Source organism: Haliotis asinina, chromosome 7 (assembly GCF_037392515.1).
Source record: "Haliotis asinina isolate JCU_RB_2024 chromosome 7, JCU_Hal_asi_v2, whole genome shotgun sequence".
NCBI lineage: Eukaryota > Metazoa > Mollusca > Gastropoda > Lepetellida > Haliotidae > Haliotis > Haliotis asinina.
In genome coordinates, this window is record NC_090286.1 from 3,543,690 (window position 1) to 3,566,685 (window position 22,996).

At 41.3% G+C, this 22,996-nt stretch overlaps 1 pseudogene; it reads right to left on the minus strand.

Moving 5' to 3' along the window:
• LOC137291199 (multiple epidermal growth factor-like domains protein 6) overlaps positions 1–22,996 on the minus strand; it is an 88,971-nt pseudogene that overhangs the window by 59,279 nt on the left and 6,696 nt on the right.

Sequence of the window (22,996 nt, forward strand, 5' to 3'; positions counted from 1 at the left end):
TGTGATATCCACCGAATCATGCGTCAACAATTTACTTTTGTTGTCAGGAATGGAAACCAACACATGACCATAGCTTCGTGTCAGTTTCCATCACCAGAGCTTAGAGTATCCATTATGGATTCTATTTGGAAACTAGGTCACTCAGTTTCACTGAATGGATGCCAACTGGATGTCAGGATGACAACCCATTTCATGTTACTTAGTTCAAAACAGCCCAATGGAAACCAACATGAAACCACATTTTCTGCTTTTATGTTGGTTTCCATTTAGTGAGATTTAGTGAGAATTGCAAATTCCAGATATGGAAACCAACAAGAAACCCCCGAACTTAGTTTCATTTTGGTTTCCATTTACAGAATTCCACAATCACAGATTCCAAAATGGAATCTAGTTGGAAACTCAGTTAGTGAGTTTCAGGGAATGGAAACCAACTGGATTCCGCAATTACCCACATTACGGATGGTTTCCAGAAACCTGGAAACCTGGAAACCAAGTCATTTTTGCAGTGACAGATTTTATAATATACATATAACCCTTTTCTTTGTTAAATGTTCTCGTCACAATATGGCTGAGATATTGCCGATGTGACGTTAAATATTAACTCACTCACTCACTCAAAAATCGTACATCAGGAGGATGCTCATCCCAACAGGACGGTACAAGTGGTTTTTGCTCATGTGAAGCACTACCAGGTGGTCGCTAAATATTTTGCTTCGTTTGAAAACTGGGTGGGCAGTTAGTTTCCTTAGTTTGTCACAGACATGCGTTTTCTCAAGTTCTTCATCATCTTACCAAACACGGAGTTGTTCATGAGCTTGTACAGGTTCTTCTTGAAATTGCTGCTGGCCTGCTTTTGTAAGTCCGTGTTCATTCTAATGTAGGGTTCCATTCACGGACTTTAGTCAAACTTGAGCACCCTAAGAATTTTTGTGAGTATCATTCCCAGTTACAGTTACAGTTGCGGTAGTGAACAATATACGTTTTCTTATTCATCAAGATGGGTACAAGTGTTTCAATGTTGGTTAGTTCATTTTTCCCCAGCAACGTTTGTTGACATTCAGACATGCAGTCTCAGTTAACTGTCAAACGTTCAGGGGTGAGCAGGTAGCTGTTGTGTTATTTGTGTAATTCTCACAGGTATTCCATTTCCACTTTCAGTATGTACCCCATTTTCGAATCTGGCGCGATGCTCATGACAATAATCTTGGATGTCCAGTCGAAACGCCTGGTGGTTAGCTACTGGCTCATGATCCAGCCGTACAGGTTATTGGCATCTAGATAGAGGAGATGCTTGATGAGAATTATAGCCATTCACTTACTTTTTGTTGGCTTTCGCATGGCGTTTGGAAGCCATAGAAATCCCACCTCACAAGGCTTTTTTTCAATGAACAGAGGCATGTTGTAATCCATTGATAGTTTGAGTTTCACACCCGTTTTCTTGAGCAGGGCATCCCAAAGAGAGACCACGGGAGGAGAAATACCACGTGTGAATCAGGCTGTACTGTTTCTAGCACGTTTTTCTAAATATCTCGAACACGTCAGCCAACAGAAGTTAGTCTGTTATCAAGTACAGGTCGTGGTAATTGCCCAGATTGGAAATTCACGTCTTGCTGCCATCGACCTTTGTGATGGCCTGCACAATCAAGTGAGAGTCATACCTGTGGAGATTGTGAAACAAGATGGGCACTTGGATGATTTTGGGATGAAGTTTGAGGTTGCACCTGCCATGGGTGTACTCATTGGTGATGTGGCAATGATCTCTCACACAGTCGTCATCGTTCAGCGGTTCATTGCACACATGACAATCATTGGCATTCTAGTGGGCTCGAAGAAGTCAGATTGGATTATGCACAAAGGAGCGATAGTGAACAACGTTTTCCTGATGGCTTTCTCTTCCTGTTGCATACACGTGAGAAACCTTTCAGCCACGTCGAGAGGCCTTCTAAAACCATGGGAGTGTTCATTCGCCCATCACATCAGACGACCGTGTACCCAATCATGCAGGCCTCATGCTCGTGTGTTTTGGGCATGAAACTTTTATCTGTGGACAGGCCAATAGTGCCAACAAATTTTATGACGGCTTCAAAGTCGGCGTAGATGACGTACGGTACGGACATTTGATTTTGTGACTGGCGAAATTTAAGATGTTGTTGGGGTTGGGCATGTCGATTTGTCGTCCGTTTGCCCAATACCAGCGGGATTCCAACAGGTCAGTTCTCAAGAAACAGTGCAGATGGCTGCATCTGTCATCTCAGATTGAGTCACAATTTCTTGTTTGCCACTGCTGTTGTTCAGAAACATTTTCACCATGATTTGAAATTTGATACTCCCAGGTCGTCCGGTTCTTCTGTGATTTTGACAGCAATCAGAGGTTTGAAGGCGTCGATGTCTATATTTGCATAAAGACTAGCCTCTCAGATAAATGTCTCTGTCGTGTTCAGTTCACACAAACCCCAACAACACCGTGAGCTCGTCTTTACGTAGGTTGGAATTCCCCCTAAACCCCTGGTCTGTAGCTTGGAGTTTGAGTTGTTTCACAGTGGGGCGTTGTATGTTGGGTTTTGCAGTCCTTAACTAGCTCGACCTTCCACAGGTGGGAATAAGCTCTAAGCACTCGCTCTTTGAGTGGCTTGTATGATGAGTGATCTCGGCAGCTGATGCTTCCTGAGTCGGCAGTAACCGACTACACCAAGTTTACTTCCTGTTTGTTTCAGCTCTCGAACAGTAGTCATTGCTATACCAAGGTGTGGAAAACCTTTTTAAAAAACAAATAATTGTATTAAAATGCGCTGACAATCTCTAATTGGTTGTTAGACTAAGGTGCCTAAAACAGAATCTTTCTATAATGGCAAGACTACATTCTTCAAATGTTTGGTTATGTCTAGATAGACCTCAATTATTCTGTCCTGGACCCATGCAGAAAATGCGCAGTATATTAGGGTTCCCTGTATTAGTGGCAACGAGGTGTCAACCACCATATCTATCTCCCTGTGTTGATCCACATCCATTCGTCCACCACTGAAGTAGTTCCAAGTGTATTCAAAGGTATTTTCTGGCTGCAGTACATCAAACCAACTTTTACCATAATTGTAAATGAGAAGCATCCCAGGTGTTTCAGTGTCCTGTGGAGTTTGTCAACAATAAGAGATTATTATACCTAGGTGAAATGTTATCTCTAAACAGGCGAATCTTTTTCCGGTCTATGTCTAGAAAGACCTTCTTGACATTGCTTTTGTTGTATACACCACCGATTGATGGGCAGCTTTCTTTGGCATGGTATTGTTCAAACTTAATAAGCCCTCAAGCAGTAAACATTTTTCATATACTTAGGTGAAAGGTTTTCTCTAAATAGGGCTCCAGCCATCCACAAAAAGCCGTTTTTGTAATCTTTCATCCTGGGTAGGAATTTACCTTCATTCAAATAATCAATTCCTTCTCGTTAATAAGTTGGTTTCCAACTACGTTTGCCTCGTGGGCTTTGCGTAACTAGTAATGACCTTTGACCCCTATACCGCATATAATTTCCTAGACCCTTTGTTATACTCTCCATGTGTATGCTGCAATATGGCTCAGTCCTGCATTTCTTGTTAGAAATATCAGTTCTCCCCATAAGCACATATTGGCAACGATACGGAGCTGGTCTCATCTTTGTTATATCTAAATGATTATTTTAATCTAATTGCTTGACGACTAAAAATAGTGGCAGCTACACCGAGAGCGACGAAGATTAGCTTCCAATGTTGCTATCCTTTGAAGGAGTATAATACTGCGAGACGGTGGGTTCGTCGCCGAAGGGTTGCTTACAAACTGCTTGTCATTTAGCAGGTAGTATTTTCTTATAGCATCGTCAACGTCTTTGAAAGTTTGGACAGCGTGGTTTTCGCGTTGGAGTTGGTCGTTGAAGAAGTCAAGACTCTGCATTCGTTTTTTTGCATACACAACTGTAGTTGCTCCAAGGCCAAATCATGACTTCTTTGTTCAGCTTCTATCTCGCCCACAGCCGACGTTCGTAATAGTGAGAATAGGTAATTGCTCCCAGGAGATGCCAGGGCGTTCACTAAAGCTGTACTGATCATCATCGCTATTGTAGCCATTTTCTATATATATTTACTTTAAAACATACCAAAGTTCATCATAATCATACCCATATCCTGCAGGTCGAAATCGAATGTGTTGTTTGAGTATCAATTTTGTTAAATGAGCATATCCTACAGCTAGACCAGTGACCACAGAAGCATGGTATGCATCGTTGACGAACATTTTTCCTTCAGACATTATATATATAATGATTTTTTAAAAAAAACATAATATGCGGGTTTACTTAATTCTTGTTGTGGTTCTGGTGAGGGTTTTTTTTAATTATATTACACAAACAACGTTGCCACGGCAGCATCAGCTACACCAACCACAGTGATCTACATTGAATTCTGTGGTGCTTGGCTAAACCGCCTTTTCTACCAGCAGCAACTCGTTTAGGGTTCTTCTTGGTAAATTCGGTGGCCATTTCTTCCCGAGTCGGGGCCATTTCTTCCCGAGTCAGGGTCATCATCTCTTCCTGGACAGTATCCATTTTGCATACTATTATTATTATTCTTTTTGTTTTTAAATTGCCATTGCTTTGTCGTGATGATCACCGCTGTGACGGGGCTAAAAACATACCATATTCGTGGTACAGAGAACAGCTGACAGCGCTCAAAGCGGTTTCGATAAATGTATCGTTCGTGAGGTCTTAACACGGGTAAATGAGCCATTTCTTCCCGAGTCAGGGTCATCATCTCTTCCTGGACAGTATCCATTTTGCATACTATTATTATTAATCTTTTTGTTTTTAAATTGCCATTGCTTTGTCGTGATGATCACCGCTGTGACGGGGCTAAAAACATACCATATTCGTGGTACAGAGAACAGCTGACAGCGCTCAAAGCGGTTTCGATAAATGTATCGTTCGTGAGGTCTTAACACGGGTAAAGTTGATGTTCCAGCGGAGTAGGAAGAAATTACGATGCGATGCTGGTGTAAATCAGGATCATTTCTGATCCTATAGTTTTTGTTGCCATCTCAGCGCCGAGCCGGGCTTCATACGTGGAATACAGTTTATCAGTTTCTTCGGCAGGGATTTTCTGAACTTTTTCAGGTGTGACATCAACGTCGCCCAATTATTGTTTGGCTTTGCCGCCAACCATGAGCGCTATCTGTCTATCCCGCTTGGCGCTACCTTTATCCTCCTCCACAGAGATTTCGGCAAGCAGTTCATCGCACGCTATCTTATAATATAACAAATTCTTTTTAATCCTAACAAAATAATTTGGCCAGCAAACCTGCGGGACATGGGTATTGCTTTCCAAAAGCGGTAAAATGGGGTGAAAGAGATTAGGGTTCTGTAGGGCTTACTTAGTATTTCGTAGGAGTAGTATAGGGATATGTTCCATATCATTATTTTGTATATTAAGGTGGCGTGTTCTTGAGGCTTCAGATAGACTCGACTGATGACAAATACGTGTATGTATATGTGTGTAACGTGCATTGCATGAGTGTGTCAACGTTCTAATTTTGTTGAGTACACTGCGAGTTAATTAACATTTAACCCTCTTCTCACCAAACCGTTTTGGTCGCTATGTACGTGTTTACAATGCATACAGCATCTCTGTCCTAACCTCTCTGGTAACGGTTGTTGGTAATATGGGTGTATGCATGACGAAACATGACAGTGGTAATCCTCCACAGTATTAACTCATTCCTCGTTAGAATTTATAGTCACATTGGCAATATTTTAGCTTTAATGATTTACCTATACATGACGACACAATGTCAAATTCCGACTATAGATCGCCAGCAACTCAAGGTAGATCACCATGCTAGTTACCATGGGGAATTACAGTACTTTTGCATCCTTGATGGTTTTGCACCTGGCGATTGTAGGAGAAGCTGGTCAAAATGTGAAATAACAAATATTCTATATTTCAAAATATATTGAAAAGCATGGTTAAGTTAAACTGACTTTGACAGGTTTGGGACTTAAGTACTTCTTCCTTCTGATGTGTGTTCTTGTCCATGCTATTAAATCATTGGTTTACCTTAATATGCTCATGTTTCCAGACTGGCATACTTACTCCAGACTTGTACTTCCCCAAAGTCCAACACAGCACCCTGACCATTATTATCAGTCTCTGTGTAGACAGTCAGGTAACGCCAGGTCCCAGGACATGTGGCATTCAGGATATCAGGGATGTCTGCACCGTTAGCACGTCCTCTAACTGTGTGACATAGATCTCCTTCTTTGGGGTCAGATGAGTTCATCCCAGAGGTGTACAGCTGGACGCCATTACGTCGATACTTAACTGAAAATAACCAAAGGTGTGCTTATGTATTATGTGATGAATATGTACTTTATATGAATTCAAAACGTGTGCGTCATGCTATCGATACACTTGTTTACAAATAGCAGCGTAGAACCACACTCGTGAACATTGATCATTGTGATAACTGGAAGAGATATTCCCTAATGGTACAACGGCTTCTTTCTTTCTTTAACCATTTTCTCCATGATATGACTATGGCATCACTCTTCCACTTATCACAATATTAATACTGTTGCGAGGTGTTGAAATCTTTACAAGTATCACATGAATGATCAATGTATGTTATACTACTAGCGGCATTGCTGTTTTGCGACTTTAGGTAGAGAGTTCTCCGAACGTTTTGTTCTCCCCTCGTATGTCTGGAACTATTTCCCTTCTACATGAAAGTGACAGTGATAACAACGACAGTCTGATCACAGATTAGTGTTGTGGTATTTACATTAAGAAATCATCCGACCAAGCAAAGACGATATCGAAAAAGGGTTATTTCAACGTTACATTTTGACAGATATATAGTGTGTAGTTCTGCTATGGTAGTTTTAATGCAGTTTATCATAATCTTGTTTTCCAGTTGGATGAGGAATTATACCAGTTTGGGATGTATATAACTTTTAAGGTCTGAGAGAAACAGATTTTAGCTTCCGTAGCATGTCTATATGATATGCTGTTGTTACATATCTAGCCTGGTAATAGCTGATTCACAGAAATTGATAATACTCACTAAATATGTGACCCGTGAAGGTCCCGGGGTAGAATAGGCCTTCAGCAACCCATGCTTGCCATAAAAGGTGACTATGCTTGTCGTAAGAGGCGACTAACGGGATCGGGTGGTCAGACCCATTGCGCAGATCGATGCTCATGTTGTTGATCACTGGATTGTCTGGTGCAGACTCGATTATTTACAGACCGTCGCCATATAACTGGAATATTGCTGAGTGCGACGTAAAACTAAACTCACTCACTCGCTAAATATGAATTGGTTTTCAATGCATAGTCTTACCATATGCATGTTACCAGCAAGGGTCCATGCAGGTAGCAAAAGTGCTGTAAATACCCGTGGTCCCTAGTAAGGTGTGATCTACCTTCAGTTGTTTGCGATCAATAACCCATTTTTACATTGTAATTCTATAAACAGAATTTTGCTTATAAACATATACGATAGTTAAATTTAACCTATTTTGGAATAATCTGTAATATACTGAACATCATTGAAAACGCACCACCCCTAAAATTGTGGATTTCTAAGAGCAGAAGTGAGCAATATATGTAAATTTTACATATTTGTGTAGACCAATGTTTGATAAAGAAAAGAAGCAAAAAACAATCAAGCAAAACAGTGAAGATTTAATGCAGCTGACAATGAAATAAAGATGGGGTCAAAATGGAAAGTCAGTAGCGTGTATGACCCCCGTTAGCAGCAACACAAGCTGTGCAACGTCTCCTCATTGAACGGATAAGTCTCTGAATAAAGTCCTGAGGCACTGCATTCCACTCTTGCTGCAAGGCATTGTCGAGTTCCCCAAGGTTGTTGATCTGCGGACGACGTGCGAGGCGTTGGCCGATGTAATCCCACAAGTGTTGGATGGGTGACAAATCTGGTGACAATGCAGGCCAATGAAGTAGAGGAATGTTGTTGTTAGCCAGATACTGTATCGAAACACGTGCAGTGTGGGCTCGTGCATTGTCATGTTGAAATGTGTGCAGATCTTGATGTTGGTGAAAGAAGGGAATGACGTTGTTCTGAAGAATGTTGTCACGGTAGTAAACGGCATTCACTCTGCCACGACAAACAATCAGAGCGGTTCTGTGGTGATAACTTAACCCTCCCCACACCATAATGCTGCCTCCACCCCACCGATCGGTTTGCACAACACAATCCTGATGATAACGTTCACCCCGTCGACGCCATACCCGTAGACGCCCGTCAGCATTTCGCAAGTGAAAACGCGACTCGTCGGAGAACACCACACCATGCCAACGTCGTAACAACCACACACGATGCTGTTCAGCCCATTGTCGGCGTTCACGGCGATGCCTGTCAGTCAGGATGGGTCCAACGTAAGGGCGTCGACAACGTAACCCTGCCGCACGGAGACGGCGTCGGACGGTGGAAGCGCTGATCAAACCACGTCGACCCTGGACAGCGTTGGCGGTTCTGGCAGCGGACAAGGTTCGATCCCGAATATGGCGCCGTACAATGTCTCGATCTTGACGAGGGGTGGTAACACGTGCCTGACCTGGGCGTTGCCGGTCCCTGCTGGTTCCTGTTTGTTGGTATCTGTTAGCAAGCCTCAGAATGGTCGAATGATGACACCCAAATCGTCGTGCAATGTTTCTGCTTGAAGCGCCGACCTGCAACATACCCAAGGCCTGTTCTCGTTCCTCTGGTGACAATCTTGGCATGGCGAAAAAACTTTACTTACGAAAGTACTGCGAAAATGAGAACGGTTTTGTGCCGAAGGTCATTTATACCCCTGAACAGCATGCTTTCTGCATGCAATTTGTGCCCTTCGTGTGTGATGTGCATGAATTTTGTTGTTTTCATGTGATGTGTTCGATGATGTGTTCGAACGATCCGTTTTTTACTGTAGAGCGTTATTTACGATCTAGTGTGTTATTATCAAAATTCCCACCATTAATTTTCCATTTCCAAAAGATTCTATTGCCTTATTTCAAAATTTACAGGTGGTGCGTTTTCAATGATGTTCAGTATATTAATGTCCTTCGCTGACCAGGTTTAATATATTATATGTATCTATTTGGACTTCAGACCTACTTTTTGTCACAATATGGCTGAAATATGGGTGAAATATTGCCGATGTGATTTTGAATCTTCACTCACTCACTCTTTAATTTTCATCATCTTCTAAAAATACTGGCATTTAACATTCAAAAACACAATACAAGTTTTTTCTTTATAATGTCATTCTTCATTCCTTGATAAACAACCCCAGATTTTCAAAGCTGCAGGCATTGCTGAGGCAGCGTAATGATATGTAATGTGTCATCCCTCAATGAACTTTTGGATGTATCGTATATAAGCACTTTAGGATACATTCATTAACTATGATGTTTAGTTCATCAGAAAACATTTTATGGGATCAAGAATGCTGATGAGATGTTCAGGTTTCAATTTGTTGATATACATTTTGCATATAAAAGCCAGTTAGTTTACATTCAATGAAAACTTTAAATTAAAAGAATCAGTTTTAAGATTTAAGAGGTTGATCCTCCACCACCTAAGCATAATATATTACCTAATTTAAGTACTCTTATCTGCACATAGTCCCATTTTCGGGACGGTACCATAGTGGAAAATTGATCGTTGTAAAAATGCAAACAATTTTCATTTTATTTTTCTCCTGGAACAACGAAAGTTTCAAGCAAATTGTAATGAACATACCTAGTCAAAAGTAAAGTCCACAAGTAATGCGAATGGTTTACTCAGCTTCATTGAAGACGGCATTTTTCAGATGACAGGGTGAATTACAGCGCTTGTTACACGAACGGAACAGCGTAAAATGCAATGGAATAATCTTAATGACAGAGTAATGGAAACGTTACGCTTTGTCACACCACCATTTAAAGAAGAAGAATTCAATGGACGATATGAGTTTTTCATTAATCCATGACTGTTTGATACAGCTTGAACTTCATCTTAATGAAGCTCACTAAACGACAAGGACCAGCCTATCTGTTGAACAGTTTAATTCAAAGTGAGGTGAGAATAGATTCAACTTTCGTTACAGAGAAATTTGGATTGGTTGGCGAGGTATCTTTTTTTGTGAACGTCTCTGGCTAAATCTTTCAGTTCATTTCGTATTCTCATTTTAACCTTAGCACTATTTATCACCATTTTACGTGATAGTAGTTGCTTTCAAAGTACTACTAAATTACATCTAAACAAGCATATCAATCGTTACAAAGGCAAATAAGTACCGGATACTTTTTTCATTCCTGTGATCAGATACACATTCACCTTTTCTCAGGTGAATTATTTGTTCAAATCTTAATAGCAAAACTTCTATTACACTAGTACTGCAAGCGTGAGTTTATGCATGTGCACTTGCATACACTATAGAAAAAAGATCGCTTTTGCTCAGTGAGATTCATGGCGCATCATGTACGCCATACATCAACATATGCATTAAATACTTACAGTCTGTTCTGAAGTAGACGTTAACCAGTGGTGACTGTACTGGTGTCTGTAGATCCACCTTCCACCAGGCTGTTCTTTCATTTTCAAGGGTGTGGACTAAGTCCCTTCCACTATCACTCTACAGCATTGCCAGCAGACTGTGATGCTTGATGTGTGGTACTCATCCATGCTGGCTTGCCCAGGGCCACATTCTGCCACACACCTGCAGCGGAATCAACGTATTGTAACACATATTTGATTAGATTGAACAATTATCTGAATGGAGTTGCATCACCTCCCAATACCTGGATCGAACCCAAGATTCAGGATTCCTTTCGCCAGCATGTGACACCGAACAATGTATCGCTAAATAAATTAAAATTGATGTGTTTGTTCATGCGTTAAAATATATCACACAAGTAGTCTCAGTCAAAGTCTCCATTTCAGTTTTGAAAGACTATCTAAACATTAACGTTTGAAGGCAGCTTCAAATCATTCATAGTATCTTTTTTTTCGAAAAGTCACATAGTTGTGTAATTATGCATTCAACAGATGAAAATAATGTTTGTAATTAGTAGATAAACACTAAAGTGTGTTGATTATATATACTACTGATCATTCAACTCTCATAAGGGGTACCTACGCCTACTTCCCACGAACGTCTCCACGTAACCTCATGAAGAAACACAGTGGAAAGTTTATTCATAAGATACACTCCAAACTGCTCTTTCCAAATCCTGATTGCTATTGTCATTTTCAAACTTAACGTGTGGTAGAATTGCTATGCTCTGTTGTGTAGAAATGAATGATCGAAGTGCACCGCGCAAGGAAAATTACCGTACACAAAACTGTTACCATGTAAACATATATGATAATGATAATTCAATGCATGAAACATATCACAGAATATCGATGTAATTAAAACCTCTAATTTTTGTCCAAATTTGTGTTTTTTTCAAGAACGCAACATCTTAAGGTTATGTACAAAGACACAGCATGGATACAATTACTATGAGCAAACTGCCTGTTTTGATTTCTAAATACCAGCTTTTGTTAGTGTGCCTGCAGCTGATGAATCCTGGAATCCAGAAATAATTGATATACTTACCAGTCACGGATCCATTTTGTTCTTAGCCAAAATGGGTGTTTAGTTTTTCAACCATAAATTGCTGCATAAAAGCAGGAAACGTGTAAGAAACATGTTTAAACGTTCGGTTATTGGAAGACGTTTGATTGATTTATCTGATCAGTCAGACAGAAAACTGGCATCAAGTGACTTCAATAGCTATTACAATGTGCACATTATTTGGTACCGTACTGGTAAAGGTTCTGTGCGTGCTTCAAGCATGGAGATTAATTTTGCCCAAAGAACTAAAAAAAAGTAGATGTTATGCTACTCTGAGGATGGAAGGAGGATAACAGATTGTTACAATGTTCCAACTGACATAATAAGTTTTAACAAACGTTTGTTAGGTTACGTTGTCAGTATCTAACCATGCGTCAATTGGTTTTTTTCTGGTTTCTCACTAGGCCAAGACAGAAGTACAGCAGTTTTAAGGCAGACAGACGTAGGTTTGGTGTCACAGAAGTAATTTCAGTATGACCATACTATTATGATCATGGAAAGATGTTTTTCAAGTTTAAGAGAAAAGACGCAAGTTATCATTTGATTTTTAGGGGTCGCTTGCAGTGCTTTAAAAAATGGCCCCTTGGAAAGGACCTTATCCAAACCGTACTATTGTCTATACTACCGCGTGTGTGCATGCAAAATTTGAGTAAAATCTGTGAAATAGTTTTCGAACCACGGACTTGGAAAGAAGCAGGGGATTGGTTTGGAAAAAATCTTTTCTGCGGGTTGTTAGAATTGAAGACAATGTTTTGGTCTGAACTTTGTTAAAGTAAGAGGAACAATTGGTGTCGGGGCGAGTCGCACATTTTGACGTACCGAGACAGTGTTAGCTCGAATGATCATAACACAGTGGGTGATGCATAAGGGACCGTGTTGCGAGGTACAGTCTTCAACGTCTCTCTGACCAACGCTATCGGTCTGTCTTCCAAGTGGTACAAATTACATTCACCATCTCTAATGCTGACCAGGTCAATGTTTCACGTTTTCATGGACCATATCGGATCGGTGGCACGTTTTCTGCTGTCTCCCTCTTACTCGCCCTGCTAGTATGAGTACATAACACTGATCCGGTTGGGTAAAGGTTTCTCCTCCGGTGATGATTCAAAAGATTTGATTTTGATGGCTTCAATGGTCTCTTGCCCAGGAGACTGGTGACATCGTGCTTGATGGCATCCACCAATCGCGTCAAGCGTGAGACCCATTCCACGATTCTGTTTTCTTTATCTATTGAATCCTGCAAGAACTTTCGTTTGGCTAGTGTGCGCTTGGCTGCCCTCAGCTCCCATCACGCCTTGTCTCACAATGACGTGCTTGCCCAGCAGCTGCAACATGGCTCCAATGAACTCATGTACAGGATTGACTTGCAACATGGCTCCCATGAACTCAAATACGGGACTGACTTGCAACATGGCGGGCCAGGTCAAATGGCTGTGTTTGCAGATGCGTTCCAAGGCTTAGGCGACTTTGTTCGAATCTTTGGTCATCAGCAATTCGGCTTCTTGCAAGGACTGCTGTGGCTACTCTCTTGGGGATTATTTTTCGTGTCACATTATCAATCGCTTGATCTTCCTTCTCCTCCTGCAGGGGCAGTGGGGTAGCCTAGTGGTTAAAGCTTTCGCTTGTCACGGGTTCGATTCCCCACATAGGTACAATGTATGAAGTCCATTTTCTGTTGTCCCTTGCCGTGATGTTGATGGAATATTGCTAAAAAGCGACATAAAACAAAACTCACTCACTCACTCTCCTCCGGCAGCATCGGTTGTTCGGCAACATCCTTCTCCTCCTAACATGACAGCTTGCACGGTGGTGTTCATATCATCCTTGTTTTCTATTTCTTTAAAATGACAATGTTTCGCCGTGATGATTGCTCCCGTCACCAGAGCTAAACACAACAGACTGTGATCAAAGTACTTTTGAGATCTTTCTCAAGAACTTCCCACAAGTAAAGTTGACCTTGCAGCGGAATGGGTAGGAAGTATGATGCCACCTGGAGCCTGGCGCAGATCTGCTTCAGGACCGAACTTATGATTTTTGTCATCTGGACGACGAGTCTGGCTTTATATCTCGGATACCACTTGTCAGTGTCTGCCCAAGTAGTGTTTGGCTTTGCTGCCGTGCGAGAGTGCCATCAGCCTCTCTCGAATTGTGTTGCTTTTAGAATTATCTTTCATTTGTGCGAGCAGGTCGACACACACTTCATCTAGTGTAACAAAGGAGTTTTGAGTCTAATAATATAAACTCTAATGCACTTGAAACAGCCAGATGACAGTCAAGCTGCATGCAACAATGAGTTCAAACATTTTTGTTCAAGTTTTGCTATAATTTTGCTCGAATTTGCTCTAATGGTGTTAGGCCTTTTTGGTTGGTTTGCAACAGGAGTCTGGTGTGTTTTGTTTTGTTGAGATGCTTTTTTCACATGGTCACGATCCTTTTTTATATCATGTTATCAGAGGCATTCCTCGAACGAATCCCTGTCCTTGCAATGAAACAGTGATCCCCACACTGCCGTTGTCAAAGTGACATGTGCCTTCATGCAGTCCATCATCATCGGTAGATCACGTGCCCAGCTGTAGAGCATACTTGTCGGTCAGTTGGGCACGCCATCGACAGTCACTTCCACTTATGTTATCTCGTTGTTAAAAAACTTTTGCCTGTCTTTTTCGAATGGTTCATAGTCCTCCATGGGAATGATCAAGATGCCTTTCATTTATCCGGTGGTCATGTTGAGGTTGACGTTCCACAGTGTGTCTCTCTTGTCCTTGACAATTTACCAGTGCCTCAGGACTTTCTTGTACAGATCAAATAGCTTTCCCGAGTACTGGTGACTTCATACACCCACCTGTCACCTAACGCGACCTGGTAAAACAGCACATATCCCATGACATACTGGTTTGGTTTTCATTGTTTCTGTGTGGATTGTTGGTGGTGATCACCAACTGCCACACGGCTTGGACGACAAAGAAGTTCCCTCAGCTCTTGGGAGGATCGAGCTTTCATCCATAAATCATATATGTTACACATCAAACCCCATATGTTTAATGCAAATCAAATAATAATGGACAACATCACAGTGGACTCTGCTAGACGATGAAAGAGCATTAGTGAACACCTCGCTCATACGGAGTATCCTCAGTGATCATCTCTTGGATTATTATGACGATTTGAAATGAGACAGCAGTTATGTCAAACCGTCATATCGAGTCCATTCCAAAAAATTCGTCAACAGGAAGGGCACAAAGATCGATCTCATTAACACCTGTACGAGAAAGACGCTTGCTCTATCGACTCTGGCTGGATGAAAGGTGTATGATACTTTCACGATGAGATGACGACAGCACATGACCCAAACTTCCACACGAAGCCGTCCAGACTTGACAATATCACCACCACAGACGACGGGCCACTGCAGTCGAAGAAACATCAGATGGCCTGATATTGCATACATACTGAGACAAACCTAGTTCCGGGTTCTAATTCCCATTTGGAACTGTGAGAGCTAGACGAAGACTTGAAACAAATAGACAGAGAGCTTGTGAACAACATCTTCAACACCATGCCATTCATCCTGAGATTCATGAGATTCGCTCAGAGCCATGTAGAGTCCCACACCAAACACGTAGTCAACTTGTCTCCAGGTATTGCTTTATGGTACTCAGCAAATCCACCAGTCTAGCGAATGCACACTCGGTGTAGTTGTTGGCAGTCTATAGCCTGATTTTATATTGTATTGTCCAAATAGTGATATTAGTTTTAACTTTCCACGCTAGTTTTAATTTAAAGTGTGATATTCTAGTTGTTTTACTGTCCTTATACTATACATATATTTCATTTCAGAATTAAATGTTATCGGCATGATATGGCGGAAACATTGCTGATGTGATGTTAGATATTAACTCACTCACTCACTCACTCACTCACTCACTCACTCACTCACTCACTCACTCACTCACTCACTCACTCACTCACTCACTCACTCACTCACTCACTCACACTAGATATTGCCCACAGACTGTTTCTGCGCATCGTAGCAGTCCCTTGACCCGTGATGCTGGAACACATTTGGACCTCAGCACTCACTTAGGCCCAGACGTATATTTGAATCAATAGTACAGTGTCCACGCGAGTAAACACGTTCGATGTGTCCAAGATCAACATTTTCGAATCGTTAGTGCTTCCCTGTCAAAACCCTCAATTGCTGAAATCATTTAATCATCATTTCACTCGTTCGTCTGGATACGATCTGTAATCCAATCTGATGGGAATGCTGCAAACCGTGGTTCCATGCCTTTCCTGTAGTTTCTTTCAGGATAGTACATGTGAAAATAAAACTCAGACCAACTCAGTGGACTGTGTCGCTTGTCTTTGAAAGTCATGCCACAGTTGCCAAACGATGTTCATCATTAAAACCTGTACTTTTGAAAGGCAAGAAAAAAGATAGACCATGGTTGAATGATTCACACGTACCTGCTGGACTTGCTGGATGCACAGCACAAACGCATTATGGCATCATTGCTATGGGAACAGTTTACGATACGCAGAAACAGTTCATGCCTTATCGAAAGTTGACAATGTTTTCAGTGTGGGGCTGTACATGGTCACATGGTCAACACTGATCCACACACCAGTCTTATCCCCAGCACATGCAGGCAAAGTCTTTAGTGGCGACGTACACCAGACCAGCCATGGCAACAAAGACTGGTTTTGACCCATGGCTTTGACACTGACCCACGTGACCATTTTTGATAAAAATAAAAAAGACCACGAGACTATGCTGCCCAAAATGCAAGACAGGACTTCGGTGGCTTTGTTGGCGTTTTTAACAGGGTATTGGGTATCTTTTCATTCATAAATGAGGGGTCATCGCATTGTGCGTCGAGCAAGGGGGCTCTTTCACCACCCAAAACGTCCACTGAAATGTCATCAGCCCTTTTTAGTTACTTATTGAACTTATATTATTTTACTTTTAGGACAAATAATGTCACAATACAGATTGACTGAACCCCTGGTTTTCAAATCCGTGCATCAGTTGTTGACCATCATCAGCAATCTGAGCACAATTAATGAAAACCAAACATTGCCAGTGCCCTTCGCCAAATTGAGCACAAACAAAGTCATTGTCCCTGGGATGGCTTGTCAATTATTTCACACGTTTTGGATTCCAGTGAAGAGAGAAATCCTGGCAAACCTCACAAACCATCGACAACAGCGACATATTTTTCAGTTACAAGGAAATCTGGAGAAACGGGAGCACATAAAATACCAGCCAGTTGTCATGTTTAACGTATACGGCCACTTGACAGAGACGGAGGACCACAGCAGCTAACCCATAATTGGAGGTGTCATTGGAGTTTTACAAGGTCACGAATCCCAGATTTGCCAGGCAGATTTGCAACCAGTATGGCACGTGAGCCATCTTGTACAGTCAAGTGCTGCATCATCAGAAGGTCATTGTGGAGAAAGGTGATGTGTTGTGAAATCTCAATCTGAACGTGCCTGCTAAAAACAAGGTGTATGAGGGTACCATCAGATCTCCTGTGTTTCAGACAGACCTTTGAGTTATTGGTCTGAGGTACACCACCAACATAGCAGGAAAGTAGTATCAGTAATGGGGGTTCTAAATCACTTCCAATATATGAGCTATATAATATATCAATAACACGATCTAGACCCCCTTCTTCACAAACTCTGCAAAAAACAGACACCATCCATTTGTCTTCACAGAAACCCACAGCAGACAGCTGACTGCTGTGGGCTGGCCTATTCACTAGTCTAAACAAAAATCTAAATGGATAGAGTCTGTGCCGGTGGTGGCTAGAGAGCTAGGTCACACAGTGCACGTGCGATCGATAAAGTGAAAAATTACAATTCACGCCTACTGAGTGTGCTATAGGAAAATATTTGAGAGGTTGGAATGTGGAAGTTCACAGAAATATAAACTTTGGTGATATAAAACAATTGGTATTTCATAAAGTAGACAAAGAACTGAAGGCGTTAAATTTCAAATCACATTAAAGATGACACTAGCGAAACAACAGGTGACTGGGGAACTGAATACACCCATGCTTATTTCAGAGGTAATCAGGAAGTTACAACACAACCAGATACTTTCAACTGTTCTATTGACAGATCATTCGAAATTAATTAGAGTAGCACTAGAACGTTACACTAATAGGGGATCTGGTTGGGTTGTTGATATGATTAATATGATCTAAATGGATATAGCAAACTATAAACCGTTGATAGGAGGGAAATCTTTACCAATCTCTAAATATTTCTCAGACAAACGTGCTACGATTAATATTTCAAATATTAAAGGGGAAAATTGCATGAGGATATCCTTAAGGATTATCAAATTTCCAGCTAAGAAAAATCCATGCAGACTTTCCAGTTATCCAGAAGATGATGGTATTATTTGAGATGGTATAGATGAACCAACTCCTATCTCCCAGTGCACAAAAATAGAAAAATAGAATCCAGATGTGGCTATAAATATATATTATATTTGAAAACGGACGTGTTGCTGGCAGATGTGTTTGAGATATTCAGAAAAACGTGTTCAAAACAATACGGGTTGGAACCCACATGGAGTCCTGGTCTCTCGTGGGATGTCCTACTGAAGAAAACTGGTGTGGAATTTTTCACAGATTATGATATGCATCCGTTTGTTGAGAGAGGGTTACGCAGGGGGTATTTCCATGGTGTCAAAACGTTATCCTCAAGCTAACAACAAGTATGTAGAAGGCTACAACCCTAATAAACCTACAAACCACCTACTATACCTCAATGCTAACAACCTGTATGGCTGGGCTATGAATCAATATCTACCCACTGGTGGATTCAAATGGGTTCAGCTGGGGGATCCCGTGTGGACCCGGGATAGAATGTGTCCACAGCACCCCATTGCTGGTCGTAAGAGGCGACCAAATTGGGCAACCTGTTTGCCGTGGGTTGCGTCCCGTGTCGGTGGAGGGCGGTAGTCTGGTGGTTGAGGGCACTGGGAGCCTGAATCGTGTTCCTTTTGCTCAACACACCACTTCGGCCCTTACTTCACCTAGACGGGTGGTAGAATCGGCCCGATTCTATCAATCGGCTGGTCATGTCGAGCCCTGTGCTTTACTTGTTTTGCACAATTTATATTCTTGCCTGTATCTTTCATGTTAGGTCTTGGCTCGTTTTGTTTTGAAATGTATCACTTTGATTTTTGAACATGTCTAATGTAATTTGCCTAGAGTTATAAGCCCAGAAGGCGGTGGCTCATGGGCCAATCTAGTGGATCAATTAATTTTCAGTTAATTCTTCTGCTGGAGTATACCATCCCAGTATCCTCGGTGCTGCCAGTCGGAGACCCACTGGCATTAAGCATCGTCTAAATGACACTCCGTGGTGGGTGGGGAGCTGGGATGATGAATCATATCCAAACTAACCATGGCACAACCCAAAAAATCCAAACGAGTCTTAGATGATAGTTCTTCTGAAGAAGAAACTTTTCATTCCCCTCCAGATAGTTGGAACAGATTTTTAGTAGTACAGTCTACTGATGGTCAGTCAATGCGACTCAATCCGTTTGCTACGGCCAAATATATCTATGGCATTGCTGGTGATGTTCAAAACATCAGAAAAATTAGAAATGGATTTCTCTTGATTGAATGTAAAACGAGGAAACAATCACACATCCTTCAATCATTGAAAACGTTGGTGAATACACCTGTCACGGTTTCACCACATAACACACTTAATACCTGTAAAGGCATTGTGAGAGATAAGGAACGCATTCTTTCAGACCTGAGTGAAACAGAACTTACAACAGAGCTAAGGGATCAAGGAGTCACTCAGATTAGACGCTTTACAAGGAAGATCAATAATGAAGTCGTCCACACCAACACCTATCTCTTTACCTTTGCCCTTCACAAACTGCCAAAAGTTTCAAAGCAGGTTATTGTAACATCGGCGTGGAAACTTATATTCCAAATCCACTCCGTTGTTACAAATGCCAAAAATTTGGACATGGTTCACAGTCATGCACAAATTCCAAGACGTGCTACTGGTGTAGTGAACAGGGCCATGATGGGAATGAATGTACAAAACATCCTAAGTGTGTAAATTGTCACGGAGAACATTTGGCTTCCTCCAAACAGTGTCCTGTATTCCAAACAGAGCACAAAATCATTAAATTGAAGCAAGAAAAGAATATCTCTTTCCTTGAAGCTAAACGCCTGATCCATGCAAGTCAGCCACTCGCTCTTGCTCTATCTTATTCTGCCGCAGTAACAAAAACTTTGACCACCTCTGCTAAATCAGTTGAAACCCAGACAGATATTACCTGGATCAAAACAGATCACTATTCCTTCATTGACACTTCGTCTGTTCCTGACACTACTTCTATTAACTCATCTACGCAGACACAACACAAAAGACCATCGCCATCTCCTGTGGATAGAAATGCCAGCAAGAATATTGATCATTCTAAACATTCCGACAGGATATCAAAGGGTCTCCGAGACCCAATACAAGTCTTCAATAAGTATGCTGTCTTGGAAGATATGGATGTGTCGCCACATCCCCGTGGGCGCAATAGAAGCAAGTCGCCACGGTCAGGGCAAAGTAGATCACCTGTACGCCCACCCCAGATAACGTGACCATTTACCATCCACTTATCCAATGGAATTGCAGAGGTCTAAGGACCAATGTCAGCGAATTGCATGTATTAGCACAAGACTTTCGACCTTCAGCATTCTGTCTCCAGGAGACATATCTCAAGCCAACAGATAAGTTTGAATTTCGTCAATACAATTCGTATCATTCTTTTTCACCTCCGGCGGGGAAAGCTTCTGGTGGGTGTTCTATTTTGGTGAGGCAGGATGTCATCCACAGTCCTGTTCCTCTAACTGTCAATCTACAGGCTGTTGCAATTCGACTCACATTGCACATTACTTTTACTTTGTGCTCATTGTATATTCCACCCTCTTCGGTTCTTCAGCGATCCGAACTACAGTCATTATATGATCAGCTCCCGAAACCATGTATAATCATGGGTGACCTAAATGGCCATAACCCTTTATGGGGAGGTACAAACACTAATTCAAAGGGAACAGTCATTGAAGACTTTATCAGTGACAACAGTCTATGTATTTTTAACGATGGCTCAAAGACCTACTTACATCCTGCTAGTGGTAGCTATTCTGTATTGGATCTCTCACTGTCAGATTCCAGTATGTTGAGTGTATGTTTTCCTGGTCAGTCCACGATGACCTCTGTGGAAGTGACCATTTTCCTTCCATTCTTATGCCAACCATCCCTGCTGATGAGCCACCTACAACGAGGTGGAACTTTTCAAAGGCCGACTGGCCTGCTTATAAATCAATGTGTGAAGAAATATTGCAACCGGATCTTTTCATGAATGTTCCTGATCCCATTCAGCTGTTTACAGACAAACTTAATGCCATTGCTGAAGAAACTATTCCAAAGTCCTCTGCAGTTTCGCATATCCGTAAACGATGGTTTGATATAGACTGTAAGAAGGCTAGGAAGGCTAGAAAAAAGGCAGAGAAGTATTTTCGTAAACACCCTACAGTGCATAATCTCAATACCGTTAAAATAGCAAATGCCAGGGCACGGCGAACTTTTAAACAGAATAAACGCCGGTCATGGAGAAATTATGTATCTAAGATAAATTCTAGAACGCCAATGTCTAAGGTGTGGAACATGATACAAAGTATCAAGGGCAAAGGTACAAAATCTGCGGTTCATCATTTGAAAGACGGAGATCAATTGCTTACTGACAAAACTGACATTGCAAATAAAATAGGTGAAAGTCTGGCTAAACATTCTTCGTCATCGAATTATGTACCTCAGTTCCAAAAATATCAAATGCAACAAGAGCAGAAGACTATTAACTTTTCTTCCGATAATGGTGAAGACTATAACGAAATATTTTCAATTCATGAGCTCCACACTGCACTTGCCCAAGCACACGATACTGCAACAGGTGTTGATAACATCCACTATCAACTCTTGAAACATCTGCCTGACTCGAGTCTGGAATCTCTGCTTTCTATATTTGATGGCATCTGGACTTCTGGGGACTTCCCATCTTCTTGGCGTGATGCCATCGTGGTACCAGTACCTAAGCCTGGTCGAGATCATTCCGATCCTTCTAATTACAGACCTATATCTTTAACCAGCTGTGTCTGTAAAACTATGGAACGTATGGTAAATAATAGATTAGTATGGTACTTGGAAACTAATAATTTAATCAGCAACATTCAATGTGGTTTCCGTAAACACAGAAGTACTATTGACCATTTAGTCCGTTTGGATTCATTTGTACGAAATGCCATTGTTAATAAACAACATGCGGTGTCAATCTTTTTTGATTTGGAAAAAGCAAACGATACCACATGGAAGCATGGTATTCTAAGAGATTTACATGATTTTGGCCTGAGAGGCCGTTTGCCACATTTTATATCTCAGTTTTTAAAAGACAGACAGTTTCAGGTCCATGTGGGCCCTACCCTGTCTGACCATTATTATCAAGATCAGGGTGTACCACAAGGTAGTATCTTGTCCGTTACCTTGTTTAGCATTAAGATTAACAGTTTGTCAAAAGTTTTGAATGCGTCAATAGATGGGTCATTATTTGTTGATGATTTCAATATTTCGTGTCGAGGCAAACATATGCGTACAATTGAACGCCAGTTACAGCTGTGTCTTCATAACATCCAAAATTGGTGTCTCGCCAATGGTTTCAAATTCTCAAAATCTAAGACAAATTGTATTCATTTTTGTCGGAAATATAAACCACATAAAGACCCTGAATTATTTCTTGATGGAACTCCCATTAAGATTGTTGAACAAGCAAACTTTTTGGGTCTTGTTTTTGATCATCATTTGACATATTTACCGCATATAAATCAGCTGAAGACTAAATGCTTGAAGGCATTAGACCTGTTGAAAGTTGTGTCTAATTCAAAATGGGGAGGGGACCACAAAACCCTCCTCCACTTGTACAGGGCACTTATTCGCTCCAAAATAGATTATGGCTCAATTGTATATGGTGGGGCATGCAAAAGTACTTTACAAAAATTAAATACAATTCACCATCAAGGTTTAAGATTGTGTCTAGGCGCTTTCAGAACATCACCTATGGATAGCCTTTATGTAGAAGCGGATGAACCGTCTCTTCATCAGCGACGCATTAAATTATCTCTTCAGTACATCACTAAGTTACGTTCAAATCCATCAAATCCTGCTTATAATACAGTGTTTAATCCACAATATGAAGAACTGTTTACACAAAAGCCAAAACAAATTCCACCTTTGGGAATTCGGATGAAATCTCATATTACAGCTGCAAATATTGAACTGGAGACT